Genomic DNA, 5901 nt, shown 5'->3' with positions numbered 1-5901 from the left:
TGTGTGTCTTCTAATCTGAAGTGAGTCTCTTGTAGGCAGCATATGTAGGGATCTTGTTTTCTTATCCATTCAGCCACTCCATCTTTTGGTTGGAGCACTTAATTCTGTTTCATTTGAGGTACTTGTTGATAGAAATGTAGTTATTACCAATCTTTATTCGTGTTTTTGATACATGTTTTTTTTTCTTAAAGAAGTCCCTCCAACAATCTCTGTAATATTGGCTTGGTGTTGATGAACTTCTTTAGCTTATTTTGGTCTGGAAAGCTCTTTATCTGTCCTTCAATTCTAAATGATAGCTTTGCTGGATAAAGTATCTTGGTTGTAGATCCTGGGTTTTCACCACTGTGAAAATTTTGTGCCAAGCCCTTCTGTCCTGCAAAGTTTCTTTTGAAAAATCAGCTGCCAGTCTTATGGATCGTCCCTTGTAGGTAACCAATTGCTTTTCTCTTGCTGCTTTTAAGATTCTCTCTTTGTATTTAACCTTTGGCATTTTAATTATGATGTATCTTGGTGGGGGCCTCTTTAGGTTCATTTTTGGGGGACTCTGAGCTTCTTGGAGTTATATGTCTATTTCCTTTACCAGATTAGGGAAGTTTTCCATCATTATTTCTTCAAATATATTTCAACTTCTTGTTCTCCCTCTTCAGGTACCCTTATGATACAGATGTCGTTATCCTTAATTTTGTCCCATAGGCTCTTTAAATTATTATTATTTTCTTGGTTACTTTTTTCTTGCCATTCTGATTGGGTGTCTTTGGCTTCCCTATCCTCAATATTGGTGGTTCGATCCTCTTCTTCATCCATTCTGTTGATTCCCTCTAATATACTCTTCATCTCAGATAATGAAGTCTTCATTTACGACTGGTTCCCTTTTAGAATTTCCATTTCTATTTTTAAGTTTTTTATCTCTTTGTTAAAGTTCTCACTGAATTCATCTACACTTCCCCTAAGTTCACTGAGCATCTTTATAATCAGTGTTTTGAACTCTGCATCTGTTAGATTACTTGACTCCATTGTATCTAGATCTCTGTTCTGTTCTCGCATATGATTTCTGCTTCTTTGTTTTCCCATTTTAGCTGCCTTTCTGTGCCTGTTTCTATGTACTAAGCAAAGCTCCTAAGTCTCCTGGTCTTATTAGCGTGGCTTTGTGTAGTAGGTGACCAGCAGCACAGTCCTGAGAGGGGTTTGGCTGCAGGCAAAGTTTAGCCCTAGCCTGTGCCCTTCCAGGGCCACCTGTTAAGATTCAGCAAGCAATCCACAGATGCTGTGCTTATAGTTGCCTCAAGAGGCCATGCCAGAAACTGAGGCCAGATGCCACTAGAGTGGGTCTTGGAGCTGCTCAGCAAGGAGACTGGACTTGCAGAGGATACAACTGGATGTGACTTGAGTGGGGCCGTGAGTGGGGGAGGCAGAGTTCCAGGGAGTTCTTTGGACAGAGCAACCTCTGTTATCCTGTTTGATGACATCTCTGCTACTGCGGCACTGCATCCACACACTGGGATGGTGGAGGGCTCAAAAGAGGAACAATTGATCTGACCAGCATTTCTGCCCCACAGAAAGCCTTGCCTCTGGCCCTCTCTCCAACAACTCAGTGTCCTCCTGTAAGTCCCTGGTGCCCCCCGAGCAGTTACCCTGGTGCTGGTGCTCAGAGAGAACAGGTCTGTCACCATAAAAATCTGGTCGCAGACATGGTCCCTTTAAGAGGTGGCTGCAGCTGCTGTAGCTTCTGTCCCACTCAGCCACTTGAAACCAGCAGCCTTATGTCTTCACCCCCTCTTACCTCCAACCGTTGCAGGGTGATTTCTCATTTCTTTCCCTAGTTGTGGGGCTTCTGTTCATCTAGACCCCAGGCGACTCTGCTTGCTGTTTGCTCCGTGTTTCCGTCACAACTTTGATGTGGTCATAAAAGGGGATGAACGAAGTTTCTATCATCTATGCCATTTTGCCTGGTCTTCAGGTTTCTCATTTTCGAAAACTTGTTAATATTCCTTGGAATTTTAAAAACAGCAACCTGCTCTTATTTCATGGAAGTTCTTTTATTTTTCAAAGTATATTAATCATAAAATTTATTTTTTTCATAAAATTTATTTGGGAAATTTTTTCCCGCATAGTTTTTGTTCCTTCTAAATTGTCTTTTTTTGTTGTTTGTTTTTGATCTCTACCTCCATAATACAGCTTTCCCATAGAGGTAAAACTTTGTTATATGCTCATGATAATGAATGGGAAGGTTAAAAAAAAACTAATTGGAAGTTCTGAGCAGCCTGAAAACTTTGAAATTCAAAATAGGGAAATCCGGCTCAGCTGTTTGTTGAGAGAATGCCAAATATAAGCCTTTACTTTTCAGAGTACCCAGAGAATGGTCTTCCAGTATCTTGCCATGAGGGTAAGAGTCTAGATGCTATTGTACTTGGAACCGAGTGTGAAAATAACATAAACATATTCAGAATTAGTCCTATTTCAGAGCTCTATTTCTAATGAGGTCCTCAAGAATGGGAAATGGGAAGGTTACTGTCAGTCCATGCTTATGAAACCTGTTGCCACCTTGTTATACTCAAGGCTTGCCTTTGCTGTGGTAAGAAAACAAAGCATCCAAGTGATGGGGTAAAAAATAACAAACAAGCATTTGCCAAGTGTTTCTTTTATTTAAGCAATATAGTAGTAGATGCATGTGCTTGTGCTCATTTAATATCCACGGGAGTCCTGCATAGCAAGCATTGGGGAATTATTGAAGGTTCGTCATTTTGTTTTCATTCTGCAGTAAACAATGGCCAGTGGAAATTAAATTAACTGACCCAAGGTCAGACAGTTATTAAGTGGCAGAGCTGGGATTCACACCCCAGACCTTTGATTCCAAAACTCTTTATTATTATTTTATTTTAAAAGGTATTTTTCTGAATAAAGAAATACATTGTTATAGTTATCTGAGTGTGTGTATGCATATATATATAATACGCATTATATATATAATACACATTATATATAACATGCATTATATATATAATACACATTATATGTATAATACACATTACATGTATAATACACATTATATATATATACATATGTTTCTAAATACTTAAAAAAAACAAGGCCACCCAAACACTGTAATATTCATAGGGACACACCATAATTTACAATTTATAATGATTTATCATTTATTTGACTGTCTCCTAATTAGAATCATTTAAGTTGATAAACCTATTTTCCTTCTTCTCCATGGCATCAGAAAAGTGCAGCAGGCATAGGCAGGAGTCAGGGTCAGGAAGAAGCAGCATTCTAGGCAAGTCCCTAGGTAGAGAGCTGCTGATTAAAGGCAGTTGCTATGGATATGGTTCAGTACCGTGGAGAGCTCCATAGAGTCACATTCTGTGGGACCTGGGAGCAACAATGGCTAGTTCTTTAGGGTCCTGAACTGCTTCCTCAGAATGGAATATGAAGAGACCATACACAGCTGGAATTGGAGGTCTCTTTATCCTTCAGGGACTCATTCTTACCACACCCCAAAGAGCTTTGTAGAAGTTGGTCACCGTTCTCACTACTATGCCTTTTCTCATGCTGTCCCCTCAGCTGGGAATGCCTGGCTAATTTCTATTCATCCTTTAACATTCCATTTAATCACTAATTTCTCTATAAAGCTTTCTGAGCTCCCTCTACCTACTTCCTCAAAAGCTTTTCCCCTTTCTGTCTTCTCCATCTCTTTAGTCATTATGTATGCCACAACAGATTGTAAGTTTCTGTTTGTCCTCCTAACTAAATTATGAGTTCCTTATGAGCAAGAACTGATTCTCAGTTATCTTTGGTCTTAGTAAATAAGTAATGTTAAATATTTAATAAATGAGTGCAGTTTCTATAAACAGTGGGGAGCTATGAAAAGTGGTTCTCAACCAAGGACAATTTTGCACACCCCCTCCCCTCCCCAGCCCCCCGCCCCCGGCCCATAGCATTTGGCAGTATCTGGAAATAATTCCTATTGCTGTAACATGGGGAGGGTGTGTTACTGGCATACAATAGGTAGAAACCATGGACTTTTGTCAATATCCTACTATGCACAGGACAACCCCTACAACAGGGAATAATCTGGACCAAAACATTATTTGTGTTGAGGTTGAGAAATCTTGTTTTAGAATAATGAAATGGATTTAATCAAACTCGAATCAATTAAAGAATCTTCACAGAGCAGGGAATCGAAATACCTCATTTTACAGATATGAAAACTGAGCTAGTTAGCTGTAGAGCCAGGGGAAAATCTTGTAGCATGACACTCTTTCCACACAGTTGCACTTGGCTAACATTATTTTTTAGCCATCCAGTACTCTGGGTGGTATAGAAATAAAACAGTTTTCTTAATGTACATTATCCTGGGTTCACCAATCAAGTTAGGGAAACAAGACTAGAGAAAATTTTTTTAAAGTCACAGAATGGGCACAGCTAGCCTCCTCCCACCCCACCTTTGCATTGGCTTCTTTTTTTTTTTCTGGAAAGATGTGCCATAAATCTAGGACTGAATGAGAAGAGTTCTCTCAAAGGCTCATTTCTGAGCAATTCAATCTGCTCCAGGAAATGAGAGAGTAGCCTGTGGAAGAGTGAATTATTTTAAGCAACTCAGCATTAGAATCAATTAAAGCTCTGGAGGGCCCAGCCTGCCACACGAGAATTCAATCTAACTGCTACAGACCAGGGGGATCCAGTATAATTTTCCTCCCATCAGCAAATAACAGCATTTAGGGAGATGAATCAATTTCCAAGGGAAGCTTTGAACCAGATATGATGGTTCTCTCTCTCTTCAAGTGCCTGAGATTTAAAATGCTCCTGATCTCAAAGAGTGCCCTGACCATACTCTTATGAGCCAAATCTGCCATTTTCCCAGCAGTAATCACATGCCTGAACTTCTCCCACTTAGCTCTGTTGACTTAGAAGAGCCAGGTGATTCAGGCACAATATATAGTGAATCAGCAAAAGAAAAATACGTAGAAAAAAAGAATCTGCATGGTATCCTGAATAAAAGTGCCTTCCAATAAATTTGGTGAATTATCTTCAAGAAAATCAGCTGAATGTGTTAATCATTTATTGTATATCATAAGTGTCTGGCGCATACATAATTAGCTGAAAATTATATTTTGGGGTCCACAGAGGCTCTGAAATGATGCAGAGGGAAAGCTAGTTTCTACAGAAGCAGCTCACCTTTCTTTACTAAAGTTTACCTTGGAGCATCAAAAGCTATTCTTATATTGGCTGCTACCAGCATGAGAATGTGAAGGATGGCGGCGGGGGGGGGGGGGGGGAGCCGTGGACAGAAAAGGATAATAGGCAGCAGATCCCAAGAAAGAAATGCTGTTTACCTCTATTTCTTGTCCTCTTCCTCTCCTCTGCACCAGCCCCCAGTACCGCCGCCCGCTCTCCCTCCCCCCACACACATACCATAGGGAGAAGTGGTTTAGCAACTCAGAATTTAGACTCAAATAGGTCTAGGTCTGAATCCCAGTTTTGCTCCTTTTTGGAGCCTCAGATTCTTTACCTATAAATTGGGACTAATACTGCTAATATCCCCAGCTTGTTAAAGGGGTTTACATGAGATGATATACATAAAGCACATGGCTCTTGAAGGCATTAAAAAATGTTCTACTATCACCACTGGGCTCAGTTTCTAAAGACAGAAAGTTTGGTCCAGATTAGTGAGATAGGATTCATGGGATATAAATGGTCAAATATAAGAAAAAAAGTCTTTATCAAAGGTCCACTTGAAGTTTTGAGGTTTAATGATTTTCCAAAACCCTTTACAAGTTGTAAAATGTTTGGATTTGTGGTTAACCAAACTTGTGAAGTGTTCAGCTCTGTACTTAAGTTTCTAGAGAATGGATTTGTCATTGAGCAGGCGTGGAGAAGGTCCAAAACTTTTTGGACATT

The sequence above is a fragment of the Pteropus vampyrus genome, unplaced genomic scaffold, assembly GCF_000151845.1.
Source record: "Pteropus vampyrus isolate Shadow unplaced genomic scaffold, Pvam_2.0 Scaffold18, whole genome shotgun sequence".
In the NCBI taxonomy this organism is placed as follows: Eukaryota; Metazoa; Chordata; class Mammalia; order Chiroptera; family Pteropodidae; genus Pteropus; species Pteropus vampyrus.
This window is presented reverse-complemented; position numbering follows the sequence as displayed.